A 23,592-nucleotide genomic window follows, 5' to 3' on the forward strand; every position below is an offset into this window, starting at 1 on the left:
CATCAATTGAGGGAGACTTAGGTTGCTTCCATATCTTGGCTATTGTGAAAAGAGCAGCAACGAACATGGATGTACAAGTGTCTCTGTGCTAGGATGAGTTCTTTGGGTATATGCCAAGGAGTGGTATAACTGGGTCAAGTGGTAGGTTCATTTGTAGTTTTTTAAGAGTTCTCCACACTGCTTTCGATAGGGGTTGGACAAGTTTGCAGCCCCACCAGCAGTGGATGAGTGTTCCCCTTTCCCCACATCCTCTCCAACATTTGGTATCATTTGTTTTCTTGATCTTAGCCAGTCTGACTGGGGTAAGATGAAATCTTAAAGTGGTAGGAAAGGATTTTCTAAACCAGACATCAATTGCCTAGGAAACAAGGTCAAGAATCAACAAATGGGACCTCAGTAAACTAAAGGCTTCTGTACATCAAAAGAAGCAACCAAGGAAGTGAAGAGAAAACCCACAGAAAGACAGAAAATCTTCACCAGTGACACATCTGACAGAGGTTTAACATCCAGAATATATAACGAACTCAAAAAAACAAAGAATCAAAGGAAGTAACCCAGTTAAAAGATGGGCTAAGGAAGTGAACAGTTCTGAACAGAGATTTCTCAAAGGAAGAAATAATGATGGCTAAGAAGCATCTTAAAAGGTGTTCAATATCACTAGTAATTAGGGAAATGCAAATTAAAACCACTATATTTCATTTTTATATGCTGTAAAGTTGTTTGTGGCCTGACAAAGACGTATTATATATCCGACATTATGGGAACACACACACATACACACCACACACACACACACACACATGCACACACACGCACACACACACACACACATACATGCACACACACACACACACACACAACAAATAAGTAAATGTAACTTTTTAATTTTATGATGAAATGTAAACACTTTAGTATATCCTGAGACCTTCCCTAGGACCTGATTCTTACTCTTTTCTCAAGGCTCAACACCCTCACTCCAGCCCACCCCATCCTCATAGTCACCCTTAAATGCAAAGCACTTCTGTGCTTCCCTGAAGATCACCATGTGTCTCATACACTCGGTTTTCACTTCACAAGACCGGATAGTGGTTGCTGCTCTGTTGCGATTGCTGTGTTTTTTCTTTTTCAAAGACTGTCACATAAAACTCTCGGTGTTCTTAAAATTCAAATTTATTCCTCAAGAAACAACAGTTTATTTCATACCCACAAAAGATACTTAGTGATAGCAGTGAATGCAGTTGCGTATCTGACTCGAGTTGAGAGTGAATTCTTAAAACCTTGCATTTTGCAGTCATGTGTTCTTTTTGTACTGTAAGATGCAATTTTAAGATAACGTCTTATTTTCTTTTATTTGTCACAGTCTTGGTTGAGTTGGATGACATTTTTATCTTTATTTTGGCATATTTCTTCTCTTTTATTTATTTTTTAATTTATTTTCATTAAACTTTTGTGTATTTCAAACAGAACAATCTTAATTACCTTTATACCCCCAGGCCCAATGACATCTTCCCATAGTCCCCCACTGGAACCCACGTACTCTGTCATCCGTGTTAAGGCCCACTGTGTCAAGTCAGTGTCCCCAGACGTTCCCCAGTGCAAGTCCATTTTGGCATATTTTAAATGCTATCTGCTAATATTATTCTTCAGATCCTAAATGGTCACAATACTGAGATTAACATTCTTAGGCATAGATCCAATTAATGATAATTCATAGCTGAAAATTCTTCAGTGATTGATTTTACCTTATTTAACAGCTTACTGTAGTGTGCAGTCACTTTAACAACACCAGTTAGGCACCCCACCCACCTATAGCCCAAGTTATTCAGGACACAGGAAGATCTTTTGACACGCAGCAGTTTGAGGCCAGCCTGGGCTACATAACAAGAGGGTCCTTTAAAAAAAAAACCTGAAAAAAAAGTAGCGATAACAATAAAAACCTACAAAATATAGCAAGAAAACTGCAAAAATCCCATGGAAACGAAACATAAAAACAAAAAGTTTGCTGCATCTGTATCAGCATCGCCTTGTTTCAACATTATTTTTTAATATTTTTTGTTGATTTTTTGTTGATTTTATACAATACATCTTAATCATGTTTAAATCCCCTCTTTCCTAGCTGCAACCCACTAGCCCACCCTCAAGGCTTGATGAATTTTGTCATATATGTTAAGGCCTATCTAGTCAAGTTTGTGTAAATTCATCCACTGGAGCATGTCCAGTTATACTTTTTCATTTCCAAGCACTTGTGTTGAAAAAAACTAGAGTAATATTAATTCCTTATGGTGTCAAGTGAGTTAATTATGATTCAGAATTGAAGTGAAATACAGAGGAAAACTGTATGAAATGAAACAAAAAGAATTAAATGAAGAAATGCTGGCCTTTTATATTCTATCTTTATGTGTCCAGTGCTTTATGTATAAAGAAAATATAATTTAATTTTCAAGCACAGTATTGAGATCATTGTTGGTGCACAATATCCATATGTTGATAGCCAAAGACTCCATATGAACAATCAAGAAATGCTGATCTTTTGGGATTAAAGAATTCATGTGAACAAAAAGGTAAAATGCCTAGAGAACCTCAAAAATAAGAGTGACTAAATGGCTAGTAGAGAGATATTCTCCCTTGCTAGTTTTTCTGTGTTTCTTTCTTTCGGTATCTTGTTTTCTGAATCCAGGTGCAGAAAATATATCAATTAATATTAACCTGAATTTGATTATTTGCTTCTTCAAAATTTCATTGGATTATGTTGACTTGGTAATTTGATTGCTATGCAGATGTGTGCTGTACTGATTACATTAAAATATGTAAAGGAAATGAGGAAATATTATCAGACAACATGCAAAAAAATTTCAATTTCCCACTGTTTAGCACATCCTTCAGGGAAAAGAAATTGAGTGGTATCATGAAGTCTTTAAAATTCCTTTCTGCTGAAGTGTGCATCTCCTGTATAGGATGCACATTTACATATAAGTTTGTGAACTTTCACCTAGACTGAAATATTCTGAAAGTATTCCAGATCTTCTCTGAATGTAGTTTGGGACTGTCCTTCTGGATGAGATTATAGTTTTACAGCTACTGGGCTGCACAGCTCATTAAGAACTAAACAGGCGTGAGGATTCCAAACCTTTGTCCTGAAACCCAGAAGGAGACTGAGATGCCAGGGACAGTAAACACGTTTCTACAAAATTGTATTAATCTTTCCAGTTAATGTACAATATAATTGTTTTTCTGAGGTTTCCACACATGCCCTTCCTCCCCTCCCCACTACATGTCCCCACCCCTCCTTCCTGCTTTTTATTAGTCCCCTTCCTCTCTAGAAAATAACCCCATCTGCTTTCTCCTATTGTCCGTGAGAAAATGTGTAACACTTTGTTTTCATTCACCATCACCCTCTCTGGCTCCCATTCCACATCTCCTTAGGGCTCTTCCTCCACAGTCAGTCATCTTCTGTTGTCATTTCCTCCGTGTGTACATACTTAATTAGACATTTCTGGTATGAGATAAAAGATGCATCTGGCTTTATGACTGGCATATTTTGGGTGACATGGTGATCTCCCATCACTCCATTTTTGTCGTTTTTGTCTTGACGGCTGTGTGAATCTCCATTGTGTATATGCCATGTTCTCTTCCTTCATCTCCTGATGGACGCTGAGGCTGATGCTTTCATCTCTTCTCTGTTGTGTATAGTGTCACAACAAACTTGCGTGTGCAGGAGTCTTCTCTGTAGTACGCTGACTTGGAGTCCTTTGGGTACATGTCTAGGAGTGGTAGAGCAGGATTACACTGCTATTTTTGTATTTACATATGAGAGCACCAACACAGCTTAGTCATCCAAACAGATCCCATCAACATGGAAGATGGAACAGAATTCTACCATTTAAAGATCAGAGCCTGCTTTCTAAAAATAGAACATAGTGTTTATTCTGACAGTTGGGTGTGTGGTTGAACTCTACCTGTGACATTGACTCATATCCTGGTAAGTATGTAAAACTTTACCTATGCCCTGATTTGAGAAGATAGAAGACTTAAGCCCAGTTCCTGGAGTATGCACCTTCATGATCTTCCAGGAGAATATCTTTATAATGGGGAAATTACAAGAAATATGCTTTGATCAACATTTCTGAAAGACTTGGGGTTAATACAAGTTGCTAGATAAAATGTAGCCTCTCTGGTTTAATTTGACTTTCAAATAAGCAGTGAATGCTATATGTTGTGTATGTGTCTTATAGGTACCCTCTATTTTCATTTGACAAATTTAGATTAATATCATCCATGATTTCCAGTGTTGATTCTTAGAAAATTCACAAGAAAATCTGAAACATTTCCTAAGGGCATCAGTAAAGCCCCTGTGACACAGAGAGATTGCCTTTATACCAAACATGACCTTATGGGAGAGGACTCGAATTTTGGGATACTCTAAAGCTACTGACATAAATTGGAGAGCAGTTAGTGTTGTTCCTTAGACATACATTGAGGTTACTTGCATATCCCCATCACATCATATTTTAGAACCATAATTACAGTTTTCTTAAGGTTTCACTTTTTTTGAGATGAGGTCTCCTTGAGGCCAGAACTGGTCTAAAACTCACTGTGTTCACCAGGCTGCCCTTGAACTTATATAGATCTTCCTGTCTCTGCCTTTCAAGCACTGAGATTAAAGGCACATGCTACCACACTCAGCATAATTGCATTTTTTAATGAGAGAGAGAGAGAGAGAGAGAGAGAGAGAGAGAGAGAGAGAGAGAGAGAACAACATCAGGTACTGGTCCTCACCTTCTACCTTGTTTGAGGCAGTGACTCTTGCACTGCACCGCTGTGCACACCAGGCCAACGGGCCAGTAGCTTCTGGGAGACCTTGTCCATCTTGATTCATAAGCATGCTAGAATCACAGATGCATACAGCTTTGACCAGTTTTAGGTGTTTTGGGGGCTCTGAATTATAGTCTAGTGTTTTTTCCATTGAACCATTTCTCTATATATATACTTTTAATTAGTTTTTTAATATAGCTTGTTACTTTTGATTAGACAAATCTCACTTCATTCACTCTAACCAGAGAGCAGTCATATGACAATCATTTAAAAAAAGAAAAAATCTAGGATGTAGGCCATTTAAATGGAATTTAAATGTATATAAATGACAATGTTCAGTCTATTCTGAAATGGAATTAATTGTCATCAATATGACTTTTTCATGAATAATTCACACATGCGTCTTCCTGGGGTCATGCATAGCAATCTCTTTTTTTTATTTCTGAAACATGGCAAATAATTAGTCATTATCTAATGCCTGAATGTACAACTTAAACCCCAGAGAATTTTCTAGATTAATCCTATCATTTATCTCATAAGTAAATTGATAAAGAAACTTTCTCTTTTGTAACAGAATTTATTACTAGTTTGGATGACTTTATTACTGAGCATTTCCTTGCCTTGAGAATTTATTATATCTCTTCTGCCCAATATAATATCCACTGAGCAACCAGAAGCCACCACAGACCTCTGTAACCTTGCTAGTCTGAACTGAGATGTGTGCATGTGTGTATACATATAAGCCAGGACTTAAAACTTTATATGAATAACCTATGTCAATAGTTTGTATTGACTATATATTGAAATAATAACATTCAGTAATGGGTTAAATAAGACATTAATATATCACTGTTTTTATTGTGACTATTGAAATTTTTTAATTCATAAATGCAACTAACGTAATATTTTCTTTTTTCATTTTTAGTATTTTTATTGAGTTTTGTGCATTTCATATAATACATCTTAATCAAATATTGACCTCTTATTCCCTGCTCCCATGGCTCCCCTCACCACCATATTTCAGGTATACTGTCATATGTGTTAAGTCCTATCTAGTCAAGCGTTTTTATCCAGGTGTCCGTTGGTGCAAGTTCATCCACTGGAATCTACTTAGTCTATCTAGATTCGCTCCCTTAAAGATCTACTCTGCCTCACCCCACAGTAATCATTTGTCAATAGTTCCTTGGCTGTGGCTGGGGCTTGCTGACCAATTACCACATTCTGTGCTGGATTCTTGTCTGACTGAGTCAGCATGGGTCTTGTGCAAGCTGTCAGCATTGCTGCAAGTTCATATGAACAAGTTTCCAGTGACCTGAAAACCTCTGTTTCCTTATGTTTATGGGTCTCTCCCTCCCCTTGAGGGCTTTTGGCCACTGATCCACAAGTACAAAGGGAGAAAAAGTGACAAACGGGGTCAGGACGGCCAGTGAGCACGATGGCAAAGACCTTCCGGGGAGTCAGATTCAGTGATACAGCTTGGTTTATTCAGTGGGGGTCAGAGAAAATATATTGTGGAGGAAGCAGCCAAAGCTTCAGCTGATAGGTGCTCATAGTATGCTTTATTTACATGTGGTGGGGGGATCCTATCATCTGACTATAGGGCAATGCCTAATTATCATATAGAAAAAACCTGGGGGCAGTTTCATTGCAGGTAACTATGCCAAAGGTCATGTTCCAAATAAGGCCAGGCATCCGTGCTTGGTGGCACTTTCCAGGTAAGCCAGATAGAGAGCAGGAGCACTGAGCCCCTTAAAGATATCTGGACATGGTGGACTGCAACCTTAGCAGAAGGGTTTCCTGACATATGTTCATGCATAAACCCTGGCTCTTACAATCTTTCCTCCCCCTCTTCCATAATGGTCCCTGAACCATGGGTGGATGAGGTTTAATATATGAGTCCTATCCAAGGGCATGCACTCTGCTGCTCTTAATATCTAAAGTTCAGCCAGTTATGGTCTTCTGTGTGCATCACAGTCTGTTACATGAAGAGCCTTTGCTGAAGAGTTGAGGGGTATATTATTAGTATTCTCTCTACCTTAGCTGTAGTGATTTCACTGTAGATGTGTCACTTAGGGCAGGGCCTCTCTCAGACACATATTCTCTCTGTGTGACCAGTTGTGGATCTCTGCAGCAACTTTCATCTGTTGCAAAAAGAAGCTTTTTGATTAGTGGTGTACGGTATATTTGCCCATATTATAGCAATCCATATTTAGGATATGATAAGAAATTTCATTTGTCTAGAAAGACGACAGAGATAGGGTTTTCTCTAGGATCTATGACCTCTCCAGTCATTTGTATTTGGATATATTTACATTATAACCATGAGTTCCCTCCCATTAAGAGGGCTCCAAGTCCAACTAGATAGCTGCTCATTACCCCTTAGATATCAGTGCCACTGCTGCACCAAGAGAGTTATTTTGCTGTGCCTGTCATTGTGGTTATTAGGCTTTAGAGCTGTGCTGGGTCACTGATTGATTTTTCTCCCTTATTATCTTGCATAGTATTCCCTAGAGCTATGGGAGCTAGTCTTCAGGGAGAAAGCTCCCAGGTCAGTTCTAGTTCCATTGCTCCAAGTCCTGCGTCTGAAGTATGTCCTGTCTTCAGCAATAGGGTCTTACTTTCAAGTTCTAGATGGTAATCAAGGATTCTGGCAAAAGCCTGTGTTATTTGGAGTGTCTCTTTAATTACTCTGACCAACAACTCGAAGGGAGGTTCCTCCTGTCTGGCCCTGCGTTCCTTGTTATATTGCCTTCATGTGTACACATGCACTCCAGTTCAGATACTGTATGAGTATTTTTCAGAGGTTTTTTTTTTGAGTTAGTACATTTTCCTCTGTCTTTTTAGGACATCAAAGCTTTATGTATCTCTCCTCTTTCCTCTAACCTCCTTCATGCCTCCCCAGTTTAATTGCTCCCATTTTCCCCTTGATAATATCTGTCTCCTGCTATCCCCCCTCTCTTGACTTCTTCCTTCTGCTTTACTCCTATGGTTTCCTGTTGTCCTTCCCTCCTACCTTACAAGATGAATACTCACATTTTCCTGATTTTTCCCTTTGTAACATCTATTTCCTATTCTCCCCCACCTTGGGCTCTTTCTTTACCTTTACCTCCATGCCTCTACATTTTCCTGGCTCCTCCTGTTACATCAGGATATATACTCACAGATAGGGGATTGGTGCTAAGATCCACAAATGAGGGAGAATATGTGTCCCTTGCTTTTCTGAGTCTGTGTTACTTCATTTAGTATAACCGTTTCTAGTTGCAACCATTTACCTGCAAATTTTATAGTTTCATCTTTCCTTACCTCTGAGTAGAGCTCCATTGAGTAAATGTACCACATTTTCATCATTCATTCATCAGTTGGGAGACATTTAGGTTGTTTCCATTTCTTAGCTTTTGTAAAAAGAGCAGCAACAAACATGGATGTACAGAAGGATGAGTCCTTTGGGTATATGCCAAGGAGGTTATAACTGGATCACATGATAGATTCATTTTTAGTTTAAGAGTTCTCCATACTGCTTTTCACAGGGGTTGAGTTTTCAATCCCATCAGCAGCAGTGAATGAATTCCCTTATCTGCACATCCTCACCAACATTTGGTATCTTTTGTTTTCTTGATCTTAGCCAGTCTGACTGGGGTAAGATGGAACCTTAAAGCAGTTTTGATCTGCATTTCTGTAATTACTAAGAATGTTGAACACACACAAAGGTGCTTCTTAGCCATTTTTATTTCTTCTTTTGAGAACTCTCTGTTCAGGTCTTTAAAAATTTTTTTTAGAAGCATTTCATTACAGCTTTAACATACTCAATAACAGTTTTAAGGTGCTTCTTAGGCATTTTTTTTGTCTTTTTTGAACAGGGTCTCCCTGTAGCTCCAGCTGCCCTGGAACTCGCTATGTAGACCAGGCTGGCCTTGAACTCACAGAGCTCCACCTGCCTCTGCCTCCTGAGTGCTGGGATTAAAGGCATGTACTACGACGCCGGACAGCCATTTTTATTTCTTCATTTCAGAACTCTTTGTTCAAGTTCTTAGTCTGCCTTTTTATTGGCTCATTTATTTTGTTTCTTTTTCGAGTTTTTTGTATATTCTGGATATTAATCTTCTGTCAGATGTGTAGCAGGTGAAGATTTTCTCCCACTCAGTGGTTTTCCTCTTCACTTTCTTGGTTGTTTTTTTTTTTGCTGTACATAAGCTTTTAAGTTTAATGAGGTCCCATTTGTTGGTTTGTTGATCTTAATGCTTGAGCAATTGATGTTTGACTTGGAAAGCCCTTTCCTACACCTATATCTTGTAAGGCGCTGCTTATGTTTTCTTCTAGCAGTTTCAGAATTTCAGATTTTATATTGAGGTCTTAGATCCATTTGGAATTAACTGTTGTGCAAGATGAAAGTTATGTTCCAATTGCATTAGTCTACAGGTAGAGATCTAGATTCACCAGCACCATTTGATGAAGAGAGAGTTGGACTGGAGGACACATATTTCAACACAATTAAAGCTTTATACAAGAATCCCACAGCCAACATCATCCTACATGGAGGAAAAACTGGAAGCATTCCATTAAAATCAGGAACCAGATGAGGATGTCCACTATTTCCACTCCTTTTCAATATAGTGCTTCAAACTCTTACTAGAGCAATAAGACAGGAGAAGGAAATTAAAGGACTACTAGTTGGAAAAGAGGAGTTCAAATTATCACTATTGCAGATGATATATTATACTTAAGCGATCCCCAAAATTTATTAAAAATTTGCTATAAGTGATTAATACTTTCAGTAAAGTGGAAGGATACAAAATCAACTTACAAAAATCACTAGCCTTTCTATTTACCAATAATAAGCAATCAGAAAAGTATTCAAAGAAAACCTCCCATTCACAATAGCCTCAACAAAAAAAAAACATAGTAATAAACCTAGCCAAAGACATTAAAGATCTCCACAATGAAAAATTTTAAATCTTTAAAGAAAGAGATAAGAGGAAGAACCAGGAGACGGAAGGACCTACTGTGCTCATGGATTGATAGAATTAATATTTTGAAAATGACCTTCTTATCAAAAGCAATGCCAATCAAAATCCCTATGACATTTTCCACAGAGCTCAAAAAAAAAATCATCCTAAAATTCATGTGGAACCACCAAAGACCCTGGATAGCCAAAGCAATCTCAGGCAATAAGAGCAATGCTGGGGGAATCACCATATCAGATCTCAAATTATATTAAAGAGTTATAGTCATAAATCAGCATGGTACTGGTACAAAAACAGATATGTAGAACAATGGAACACAATAGAAGATCCAAACATGAATGCATGCAACTGCATCCACCTGATATTTGACAATGGTGCCAAAAACACACAATGGAGGAAAGACAGCATCTTCAATAATTGGTGCTGCAAAAATTCTATTTTCACCTATAGAAGAATGAAATTATATAATTTTTCACTAGTTAATGGTGCATTAGAGAATCAATTACATGGGGTAGGTAGAAACTTAATTGCTTTTTATATGGATTCTATTCTTTTTTATTTTTATTTTATGTGTATAAGTGCATTGCCTGCATATGTGTAAGTGCACCTGTGTTGTGCAATGCCCACAGAGCGCAGGGTCAGAGGAGGGTGATGGATTCCCCTGGAAATGTAGTTTCAGACAGTTTTTATCTACCATGTAGGTGTTGGGAATGGAACACAGGTCCTCTGCAAGAGTAGCCAGTGCTCTTAAATGCTGAGCCATCTCTCCAGCCCCAATACTGTTTTCTGTTATCTAATCAATGGGGAAAATATTTTATGAGCTCCAATCTATGATGTGTAGCCCCAACTGGCCTGGAACTCACTATGTAGACTAGGCTGGCCTTGAACTCACAGAGATCTGCCTGCCTCTGCTTTCTAAGTGCTGAGATTAAAAGCATGTGCCACCAATATAAAACTACTTTGATTCCCTTTACCTACTTTGAATTTAATATGAAATGTATTGGAATTAGCTTCCAGGTTTTCTTAATTACAATATATCTAAAATATTTCAAATTGATATCCATATTGGTTTTAGAGTATCGAACCTTCCATTCATATTTAACGACCTTCATCCTGTATCGTACATTGTTGTCAGTACTCTTTGACATGCTCTATTATTCCAATTTCTATGCTACTGATACCCACAGATTATACATTTTCTTCTTTATATGAACTCTTTAATATCTTTGCCCTAATAAATTAATTACCAATATGTTCCCAGATACTTGATTCTTTCTATTGAAAAAACAAAAACTTTCCTGAAATTTCTATTTAGGTTATTGTGTTTTTCACTTACATCTCAATAACAGCTTGAATTTTCTTCACTATTTCTCCTTTCTGAATTCAGTTTTCAAATAAGGAGTTGTCCTCACCATTTCATTCAGTTGTACATTTGTAATTTTTGGACTTCACCCAGGAGTTTATTTCCCATATCTACTGTAAACTCCTTGAATTCTTTGATCATGTTTACGATTGGTCTTTACCTTCTATGTTCTAGGGCTTCCCTAGGTAATTCTCACTGTACAGCGTTTCTATAGGACTAGTGACTTTGGGGGGCACATTGTCTTGGCCTTTCCTATCATTTATGATTTGCACTGTGACCTTGACATGTGGACGTCTTTCATTGTGTTTTGTTTTTCTGATTTGAGATTCTAGCCTACCTCTGTTGGGTGGAATTCTGGTTCTGTTTTTGCTTTGCCCAAAATTGGTTGATTTCATATGATGTCTGAAGAGTTGGTAAGTCAGTGCTTCAGACACTTGATGTTGAATTTTCACTGGGGAGACTCGGCTGATTCTGATTCAGTGGTAACTGAAAAAGCATCGCAATGTAGAGTGCATGTGGGTAGAACTGGGGCTGGGTTAGGACATGCGGGGACATGGACAGTGCAGGTCTGGTCTGGGGAGCTCATTTGGCTGGGCTGGACACGAGCTACACAACCCAAGCTGGGACTGAGTGTGTAGATATAAAGATTTAAAATATATTTACAATCTATTATGTACACATATTTACATACATGCTCATATATATAATATATAGTTTTGTATAATTCATACAGATTCCTATACATAATTTGAAATAAGTATACAAGTTGGTAAGAAATATATAAACACTAGTCCCTCCATGAGGGATTTACCCAGTAATGCTAATTTACCCTGCAGGATGCATAGAGACCTCATTCAGTGTTACAGAAGGTTCTGAGATGAAGAGATGTAGATATTATCAGTTGCAATTGGCTGAAGTTGCCTCAAGTGAGAATACCTGAGACGTATGGGCAAGGGACCAAATGCTGTGCTTCAGTAAAAGATAACCCAAAGAATTTATTTTGTGTTTACAGGTCTGACAACCATCTGATGCCTGGCTGGTTGCTCCTGGGCTCAGCAGGAAGTCACTGATTTCAAGTCCACTGGCTTTGACCCCAAGGCTTGTATTTCATTATTTATTTTTCAGAGATACCCAGGCTGATGTGTGTATGGCCACAAGAGCGTTCTCACAACTCTGAATCAGGAAGCGAAGGCCTTGTGTACCAACATACTTTCTGTGTTTGCTTAATATTTCTCTAACATTATATCAAAATCAAACATCAGTGGAGTGACACTGTACTTCACCTGCTGTAAGATGGTTACTATAATAGAAATCCTATATCATTATTTTAAATGCTAGCCAATTTTTCTTCTTTTTTTCTATTGCTATTACTGTTATTACATTACTCAGTATAAACTATAAGAAATAACACTAATTTATGCTTTTAAAATAGCAATGACTAATATGCTCAAAAATAAAATTAAACAATAGAAACTGAAAAACAAATGAAAGATATTCAGAAACTTAGACCTGTTTCCAAAGAAAATGTACAAATAATTTCCAGCATATTAAAAAAAAACCCTCCTCAATGTCACTAACAGTATGTGTTAGTGATACAAATCAAAGTCACAATGAGATGCCTACCAGGCACATCAACAGGGATGGCTACTTTCAAAAAACATTTAAGGAAGGCAGGAAGGGAGGAAGGGAGGGAGGGAAAGAGCAGGAGGAGGAAGGAAAGGAGTAGGAAAGGGAGAGTATTGGAAAGGATCTGGATAAACTGAAATTCTGCACAAATGGTAGAAATGCAAAATTGAATCTGCAGTTGATAAAAATTGGGGTTAGGGTTATTCCAGTAGAACCATCACATTCTCTAGCATTCTGCTTGCAGTTACACCAAACACACACACACACACACACACACACACACACACACACACACAAGGAACTCAAAATCATGAAGCAATATTTTTAAATCTGTGTTCACTGCAACAACATTAGTCACAATAGCCAAAAGGTAGGAGAAAAAACTACGAACTGAGGAGTGGAACAGACAGACTGTTGTAAAGGTTCACAGTGGGTTTTTAGTGATCCTTAAAGATGCAGGAAACGCTAATAACTGCCTCAGTGTGAAAGAACTTTGAAGAAAATTTACTAAGTGAAATACTCCAGTTACAAAAACACATCATTCCACTCACGCAGTTCTCAAAGGAATGGTATTCATAGACTTGAAATAGAAACTGATATTTAAGAAGGGGAATTCAAAATAAGGTACTACTATTTAAGGAAAGAGACAGATTTTCTGTATGGGAAGATAAAATTGGATAGGGGAAGGGGCCTAAATTTGAGTAAGAACTATAGTATGAAATGTACCAAAATGTAATAAAAATATTTTTTAAGTTAAATAAATCATTAAAGACTATGGGAAATGGTTCCACAACCATGCAAATGTCTGAGTGTCATTGAATGATAAATGTAAAATCATTAAAATAATGACTTCTATGTTCTTGTGTTATATCATAATAAAAATTTAAAAGTTAAAAATATTAATTGCAATATGTATTTCTACAAGAACCCCTGCTATGAAAGAATAATGCGCGCGCACACACACACACACACACACACACACACACACACACACAGAGTTTTAAGAACATGATACCATGAATTAAAACAGTGGTTAATTTATCAGCATATTAAGCACAGTTGGGTATTTCTGGAGTAATTTCAATCCTGAATAAGAAAGGGAAGGATATGGAATGCTCTAAAGCTAAATTGAACAGAGCCTTCTCCTTGTTTGCAAAGGCCAAAGCCATTGTGAAGCTAATTGAACACTTGTAGCCACAGACTACAAAGCTTTTGCAAACCAGAAAGACTTATCCCAGCAACAGTGCCAACACACACACACACACACACACACACACACACACATACCCACACACACCAGTAAACCACTGAAAATGTCTCTCAAACATCAAGGTGGGTCGTTAGCTCAAGGAGCAGCTGCTATTGCATCCCAAATGCCGCCATAGGAACCAGTAAGGAACAGCTCATGCCTCACATCCTGGCCCAAATAAATCAACAAACAATTCTGTGACCCTGAAACCAGAATAAAGACATTGACAACCAAATGAAAGTTAAGACATCTTCTAATGAGGAGACATTTATCAAGAAATGCAAATATTCTCTGAGTAAGGAGGAAGTGTCCCACAGTGGGTAGCAAGTATTATCAATGACTAACATGTGGGGAAACAGAAAGGCATGCTTAGTATGACAGTCTCAAAATAATGGGTAAATAGAGAAATTGGCTATATAGAGAATTTAAAGGTATTCAAATTTACACCAAATTTGGATGTGGAAGATGAGGTAAATGCTTTAGGAATTAAGCTTATCTGAGAAGAGGCAAAGATAATTATTTAACTGACCTTTACACTAGCCTTTTACATAGACTTTTCATGAAGATCAGGTAATTAAGTTAAAAGAATAAAAAACATAATCATAAGAATTCAGTGATTGAGGAAAGGCAATTCAGTTAAAAAGAAGACAAGGTTTAATCAAATAGTTAAGTAGGAGGGATAACTAAAACAGCTATGACAATCAAGACAAAGACTGGAAGATTGTATGTACAACAGGGTATAAGACACCAAGCATGCGGGAGGACCAAGGAACGGGAAAGAATCAGAGTGGAAAACTTTTACATCATGCAATCACCACTCAAGAAATAAAATAATAAACAGCTGCTCTAATGCCAAACAAAGATATTTTGAGATGTGATAGCATATAAGACACAGAAGAAAAACATACAGGTAAAAGTTTCAATTTTCTGGGGACAAAACTTTAGCACCAATGGTCTGGAATCTCCTATGTAGACCAGGCTGGACTTGATCTCAAAGAGATCTGGTTGTCTCTGCCTCCCAAGTGCTGGGATTAAAGGTGAGCACCACCGTAAATGTATATTTTAGTCTAATGAGTGTGTGTGTCACTGTATCCTGATTCATCACACCCAGAAGCAAACATTATTTACTTGCACAATGGATGCATCTATTGTGATACAAGGAAATGTACTTGAAATGGAAATACATAAAATGTGTGAGGAAAGTTTGGGGCGAACAAATGGCACCATATTGATGATGCTTATTGTATATTTTATCCGAGGTTCTCACTCTGTAACGGTCTCTAGCTGTGTTCTTGATTTGTGCACTTTCTTATACTTATGCTGCGTGTGATTTCACTATTTTTCTTCAAGAACAGTGAAAGCATATTATTATTATTATTTTTATTATCATCCATATTCCCCAGGGATAAGAAATTCAACATTTTTAACCCCAGACTATATATGACAGTCTTTAGTAGCATAGTGTCCATAGGCAGAATTCCTAAATTCAAATTACAACTCCACTACATGCACTGTATGAGTTTGGTACAGTTTACTAATTTTTAAAATATTTTATTTATTATTTTATTTTATGTGTATGCGTGTATTGCCTGCATGTAAGTAAGTGCACCTGTGTCGTGCAATGCCCACAGAGGACAGAAGAGGCTATCGGATCCCCTGGAACTGGAGTTACAGACAATTGTTAGCTGCCATGGGGGTGCTGGGATTCAAACCTAGGTCTTCTGCAAGAACAGTCAGTATTCTTAACTGCTGAGCCATCTCCCCAGACTCAGTTTACTAATATTTTTATCTTTTGGATTTTCTCATATGTAAAATAGAAAACATGAAAATAGAACAATTTCTACGCCAATATTTTTGTGGAAAACTTTACATTAAAATTTGTGAAACTCATACAGAACAGGGACTGGCACTCAGTGAACACCACAACTGGATAGAATTTTTTTGCTTTGGAATTCAATAATTAGGCATATTTTATTTTTATGAGACTTTTAGACTTCGCATACTTGTTATGAATTCTTATGACCTTTTCAAAGTAGTGCATTTATCTAGTAGTTATTATGCAAATTGTAATTTGCAACAATGTTAAAATTTATTTGAATAAATATGCATATCTTAAAGTTCAATTTTTGGTTTGTAAATCCCTCACCTATAAATGAAACTCAAAATAAGAGATAATAATTTCCCTCAGTTTAGTTTCCTCCTATTTGAATGGAAGTGTTGTTCAAAGAGAAGCATGGAGGAACCAAGGCTAATGGAGCCCAGGCCTGAGGGTCAGCATCCTTGTCTTGGAGCAGGAGAGACGGCTGAAAGGTTTAGAGCACTTGCTGCTCTTCCATAGGACTCAAGTCTGGTTCCCAGAAGTAACGTGTAGTAACTCACAGCCAACTATAACTCCTGCTCCATCTGAAGCACTCTTCCTGATTCCATGGACTCTGGCATCCATGTGGCATACACTAATACACACACACACACACACACACACACACACACACACACACAACACACAGTAATAAATAAAAATTGAAAACAAAAAACCCTCTATTTTATGTGTGTGTGTGTGTGTGTGTATGTGTGTGTGTGTGTGTGTGGTGTGTCTGTGTGGACACGTGCCACAGCTTACATGTGGGAGTCAGACAACAATTCTATGTAGCTGTTTCTCTCCTTTCCCTTTACTCACGTTCTGAGGCTTGAACTCGAGGTGCTTGGCAGTTGCGTTATCTCACTGGCCCTAAAATGGAATTTCATTCAGCTGCCCAGAACAAAATTGTCATATGCAAGAAAATGAATGGATCTAAAAATCAAACCACTGAGGAAATACACCAAACTGAAAGACAAATATTTCATGTTTTCTCTCATAGCTAGAACCTAGAGTTTACATATGCATACACATAGGTATATGTATATATACATCTTTCACATGCAAATAGAAAGAAGACTATGGGGAAGAAAAAAGGGGACTCAAGAGGTAGGCAGTGAGGCATCAGTGGTAAATACAATCAAAATCCATGATGTATTTAAATAAAACTTTCATTATGAAAACAATCGCTTTCTCCAATAAATATGCACCAATAAAATTATATTTAAAAGCTATTTAAATACAGAACTTTATACTGGCTTTTTTCCCACTGGTGAACATACAATGAAATCAAGTATTTTAGTAAACTAACTGGATTAGTAGTAAAATTATAAGGGTAATGGAGCAGGTAACCAACCAGTTTGGATCACAGGAACTATAATACTGATGTATTCTGGCTAGGTGTTCAATCTGCTTTGTGTTGATTGCTGTATATTCTTTTAAGAGAATTTTGTTTGATTATGACAGAATCAAGCAAAGCCAGAAAAGGAAAATCCAAAGTACCCTTAGAGTAGAATGCAGGAGTTGTGTTAAAAATATGTGTCTATGGGACTGATTAGACTTGAGAGCCCCTGACCCAGACTCCAGTCAGTGACGATGTCACTGGGCTTGAAGCAGGATGAAAGGATAAGAACAATAGAAAGGGGACCATACCTGTTTCAGCATTTTACTTAAGACCTTCTTGTCTTTATGCCTAAGGCTTTATGGGAAGAGGTGAAATATTACAATGACTAATTATGGGCACACTTTAAACCATTCCACCAGGCCTTCGTGATTACACACATGCAAACAAACTTTCTAATTGTGGCTGTGGGATCCCGTGGTGTCTAATATTGTATTAAACCATGGTACTAGCGTTTCAGTTACTTATGCAAAAATCACATCTGCAATTGATAGAAATATTTATCAGTGTGTTCGCCAAAATGAAAAGGCAACGAAGCAAATAATAACATTTAAAGCAAATAGGAAGGCCCAAATGAAAACGAAGCATTTGAATAATTTCACAGTGTGCATCCTGGAATAATGGTATGAAAGCCCACTTCTGTTTCAAATCAATAACACTGAAATGTGACAGATCTTGGTGATGCTCTATAGGAAAACTTTAATCCATAAAAATATACTTGTAAAACATTTCCCGAAATGGGATATTTACCGTTCTTCCTTAGTGGAAGATGGTTGTTTTCAGCAAAGCACTAACTGTTTAATTTTGTAGTTTATCATAAACATCATTCAAAATTTCTAGGTGAAGATTCTATTAGTTGACATATTTTTAAGACTATAGGAAGTTATTTTGAGTTCATGGTGTTTGGGGTACCTCATTGAAGATAATAGCTGAGAGGCAGGAAGGCATATGCCTGTGTAAATGTTCTGCAGATTCATTTGGTTTGTTACATTTAAAGCGTTCACAGTCATGTAAAGGTCCTGTCTCTGCTGTGTATACTGAAGTGTTTTTAACAAGTTCATGTCCATAATTTCTAATGTTCTATGTCCTCATGAATTTAGTGTCCACTGTCAGTGAATTCATCCTCATTTACCCAAGAAGTCTTACAAAACCACCTGTTTCATTGCAGCTAAGCTATTAAGAAACACTGGAAACAGTAAGACAAAGAAATGAGTTCTGTCCTTACAGTTTAATCGAGTAAACAAAGGTTTAATTTTTTTGTATGTATTTCACGTGCTAGGATATCAGCTTTCAGGACCTCATTTAATTTGTTTTTACATTTATTATACATGTGACATATGGAGAGAGAGAGAGAGAGAGAGAGAGAGAGAGAGAGAGAGAGATACACATACAAAATTTGTTTTTTTAAAAAATTTTTTAGTTATTTATTTAATACCCATATAATTGAGAGAGAGAGAGAATGAAAAAGAGAAAGGGGAGAGGGAGACAGGGAAGAGAGAGAGAAGACATGACAAGAGCAACCATGTATATGTGGATGTCAAAGGGCAATTTGCTTGAGTCTTTTCTCTCCTCCACCATGTGGGTCCGTGGATCAAATCTGGTGTTTAAAGTTGGCAGAAAAAGTGCCTTTACCAGCTGAGTCATCTCGATGGTCCAACCCCTCATTTTTAAATGCTCATACGGATCCAACTGATTTCACAACTTTTTATCAGCTATTCAATTTCCCATTCAGGGAATCATTGAACAGGACTCTGAATAACATAATCAGATCTCAGGATGGCTAACTGAACCAGTTTGGTTCAGTTTCCAGAGCGGAGTGTCACACAGACCTCTCAGGCTATCCTGGAGTTGCCCTTAGGAGGACAGAACAATGGCTGGCAGGTGACATAAGCAGCCACAGTCAGCACACGGACAGAAGTCATGCACACGCCTCTAATGGCCCTGTGGGACATGGACATTTTGCTGTCCAACCCAGGGCTGTGAATCCATGACTTATTCCCTAAATTCAGTTAGAACATCAGGCTCTATGACTTGACCGCTTTGTGGATGAAACGTAACTGGATTAGGAATGCTGTAATAAATGCCACCAAACTCATAACTGTAGAATCTTGAGAGCATTTAGATTTTAAGATTCACAAATTATTTTAAATAGGATGAAGTTTGTGGAAATACTACATCTCTTCTCTAATATTAACATGATTATTTAGTTATCAGCCAATAATATGACCCACTAAACTAGCCTATATATAATGTCATGGCTGAATTTGGGCCCTTCACTATTTGCTTCAGGAAGAACTAATTGTCAGCACCTGAGAATGTGATCATACCTGGAGAACATCCTTTAACAGCTGTAATCATGATTAAACTAGGTTTTAAAAATATATATTTTACTTATTTTTATCTTCTGTGTATGAGTATATTGCCTGCATGTGTGTAAGTGTACCTTTGTTGTGTCCACAGAGGTCAGAAGAGGGTGTTGGGTGCCCTGGAACTGGAGTTAGAGCGGTTGTTAACTGCCATATGGATGCTGGGATTCGAACCCAAGTCTACTGCAAGAACAGCCAGTGTGCTTAACTGCTCGGTCATCTCTCCAGCAAAACTTGGGTTTTATGTTATTAATATGAGAAGCATAATTTTAAGAACAGAAGATTCAGAGGCAGATAAAAATTCAAGAGGTGACCACAGGAAGAAGAAGTAGGAAGATGGGTCCCGTCTCCATCCCAGGGAAGAAGCACTGGGTGAACCAGGATCTACAATGTAGGAAACCAGGATGCCAGGCCCTAGGGTGAGGTGAGCCTAAAACTTATAGGTCCAGGCTGCATTCTCTGCTAAAGGGAGGGGCACTGAAAACAGTGGCTCTGATAATCCCTGTCTTGCAGAACACTGCTAGACTGGCAGGAGGAAGCAGCCTGGTCATAAGTGCAGGCTCCCTGCTCTGTGGGAAAGCATCTTGGTCAACAACCCTTAACTCATCTCCTTGTCCTGTACAAATAACTCAGCTATCCTTGGCTAAGATATTAGGCCAGGTTAAAGGTTTACTCCTGAGCTAAAAGCTAAAAGTTTACCATGCTTTTAACTCTAAGAAAGAAAGCATTGTGGCCAATAAATTACTGAATGGGCATTGATAACCCTGAGTAAAAGTTTAAGAATCCTTCTGGCGCCAACTAACAAATTATACGTCCTGTTTCTTTGTACCCTAAATCTTTGTATGTGACTGCAATATCCCACATGACTGCTAGATCCTTGGGATGTATAAAAACCATCTGAATTTTAAAATAATTGCCCTGTTGGGAAGACACAGGTCCCAGAGTATATGACTCTGTCACCAATCATACCCTCTGCCCCGAAGCCAGTAGGTCCCCTGCTAAGCAAAGCAAACCTGAGTCCCGGCAATTCCCCACACTCTGGTACCATTTTTTTTTTTCTTTTTTGGGGAGGAAAGGGTTTATTCAGCTTACATCTCCTGGGTCACAGTTCATCAGGGAGCCCAAGGTAGGAACTCAGGGCAGGAACCTGGAGGCAGGAGCTGGAGCACAGGCCATGGAGGAATGCTGCTTACTGGCTTGCTCCCCTGGCCCCTGCTCAGCCTGCTTTCTTATGCAACACAGGCCCACCTGCCCAAGGGTGGCACCACCCACAGTGAGTGGGCCCTCCCATATCACTCATCAAGATGTCCCTCAGACATGGCCATAGGCCAGTCTAATGAAGGCAAATCCCCAATTGAGACTCCCTCAACCCAGGTGTGTCAATATGACACTAAAGCTATCCAGCACAGTGGATGAAGCTCTCCAGGAGCTTTCATTTTATTATGGCATTGGTAATCCAGGAAACTTTCATCAGGAAAACAATCCAGTGGCTGCCTGGTGTTCTATTTCAGGGATTAGTCATTCACCTATGCTTGTGATTTTATTGAAAGACATCATAGAAATAGAAAGGGAGAGAAACAACCTCAAGGCTATACGCGTTAGGTTCTGATCAAAGTAATCAGTAGATGGGCCTTGCTAACAGGCTGTTTTTGTTAGTACCTAAATTGCATTACGTTCTACTTAGTATTTAAATCTAACTGAACCCCAGGTTCTCCAGGCATACAGTGAAATCAGTAAACTATTGTTCTTGCCCTGGGCTGTTTGTATGACCCTGACATCAAGAGCCATGTCAGGAAAAGTTCAAAAACATATATAAAATTATTCTATGTCATGTTAAATCACACATATGTACAGTGGGATGCAGTGTTTTAAAGTTTTGTATAATAATGCACAATTATGTGATATACTTTAGGCCTGGGCAGTTCTTCAAAAACTCATGCACTATTGACCTGTTTCCCTGCTTGGCAGTGTTGGAGGCTGGTGGGGCCTGTAAGGAAGCCCTGAGCTCCCTGGAGGCAAGACTCTAAGGGAAAAATGGAATCTCACAGTATGAGTTTGCCTTCAGTGGCTGTAACAAAACACTCTGACCAAAACCAACTTGTGGGGGAAAGGGTTTATTTGGCTTATATCTCCCGTGTCAGGGAGCCCAAGGTAGGAACTCAGGGCAGGAATCTGGAAGCAGGAGCCATGGAGGAACACTGCTTACTGGTTTGCTCCCCTGGCCCGTGCTCAACATGCTTACGTATATAATACAGGCCCACCTACCCAAGACTGGCACTGCCCACAGTGGGCTGGGCCCTCCCACATCATTTAACAATCAAGAAAATGCCCCACAGACATGGCCACAGGCCAGTCCAATGGAGGCGATTCTCCAACTGAGGCCTCTTCTACCCAGGTGGGCTGAGTTGAGAACTAAAGCTATCCAGCACATGTGTTACAGAGCACTTACCTGTGCTTTCTGACCACAAAGTTAGTGGTATGACTCCCACCATGCAGTGAGGTGCAGGACACAGCATTAAAACTAACAGAGTCATCCACCCACCATGACCCTTATTGTGTAGAAAAATCCTCCCAGATACAATCTTCCATGGGGCAGGGGGGTGGGGGGTTGGGGGCTGGCAAACAACAGGATATCTAAAAGAAAGTAAACAATAAGATGTCTAAAGAGATAAACAACAAGATGATTTGGTGGAAGTGTAACAGTCTATCCTCCAGGGTTGGCTCCTTAATCTCAGAAAGTGAAAGGCTCAATAGCAGCAGAAAGTCTTTGAAATTGACCAGGTTCACTAGGCCCATCCTTCCCAAATATATACAAGCCCTAAGCACTGATAAGAGACACTCAGACCAACCAGGCTACCAGAAAGAGACAGGAACACTGAGCTGCCTGGAAAGGACAGAGACCAGGCAGCTGCCCAGAAGAGGTTCAAACCAACTAAACTACCTGGAAAGGACACTCTCCAGCCCTCTGAGCTGCCTGCAGGTTATGCAGTGTGTTTATGTTTCCTGTTTCATGGGTTATCACTCATGCTGGGGTGGGTTTTGGTGATACAGCTCTTTTTGAGTTATTTCTGCTCCTGTAATTAACCACTAATCTATAGTCCCTGTAAAAATCATGGGTGCATCAAGTTGGATTCTTATGGCATCATATTTTATGTCTTTGCTTCTGTGGCTGGCTTCAGCAGACTCTTGTTCACACATGTTTAGGAACAGTGTCACACAACAATCAACAGGACCAACCAACCTACCGTGATGTACAAACATGCCACAGCACTAAAATCTTCAGGAACAACAGATCATGGATGAGAACTTCTAAAATTATGGGTCGAAATAATAATTTTCTCTTTATAATTTATCATAGCTACTTATTTATTTTTATTACTTTCGTATTAGTGAGTGATATGTATGCATTATATGGGGTGGTCCACTCATGGGGCCAGAGGAGAACATCAGATACCCTATGTTGGATAGGCGTGTCCTCTGAGGGAACTAGAACTGCACTCCAAGAACCTCAGAAGGGGAGTGTCTAGAGACAAATACTGAGCACACTTGGAAAAAGGGGAGAAGTAGTTGCCATCTTGGATTGGAGCGTGTTGACCACAGGCAGGATGGAGGGCCACGGATCTCAAGATGTTGGAGAGAAAGATCCCATGAGAGTTCATGCCCTTGTAAATGACCCATTACAAGGGCAATACAAGTGCCCTTGTAATGCTCCTGAATAGCATTAACTTTGTTGGCAAGCCCAAGTAAATATTCTTATTCCCCAAACTGAGGGACATTGTAGTGGTTTGTCAGTCCACATTCGGACCACGTGACCCTGGGATTCCAGAGCACGGGTGTACCCGTCTCTACCTTATTCCTCTGAGACTCCCATCAAGCCTCAATCCAGACCAGCAGCTAGTCAGCCCCATCAACCAGCAATCCTATTGCCTCTCTTGCTCTGTGCAGGTCCTAAAAACAC

The 23,592-nt window shown here is 38.8% G+C and overlaps 1 pseudogene; it reads right to left on the minus strand.

The window, feature by feature from the left end:
- Positions 1–4,866, minus strand: part of LOC103740680 — a 67,360-nt pseudogene extending 62,494 nt beyond the window's left edge.
- Positions 4,867–23,592: the final 18,726 nt, after the last annotated feature.

The sequence above is a fragment of the Nannospalax galili genome, unplaced genomic scaffold (genome assembly GCF_000622305.1).
Source record: "Nannospalax galili isolate Female #2095 unplaced genomic scaffold, S.galili_v1.0 scaffold399, whole genome shotgun sequence".
In the NCBI taxonomy this organism is placed as follows: domain Eukaryota; kingdom Metazoa; phylum Chordata; class Mammalia; order Rodentia; family Spalacidae; genus Nannospalax; species Nannospalax galili.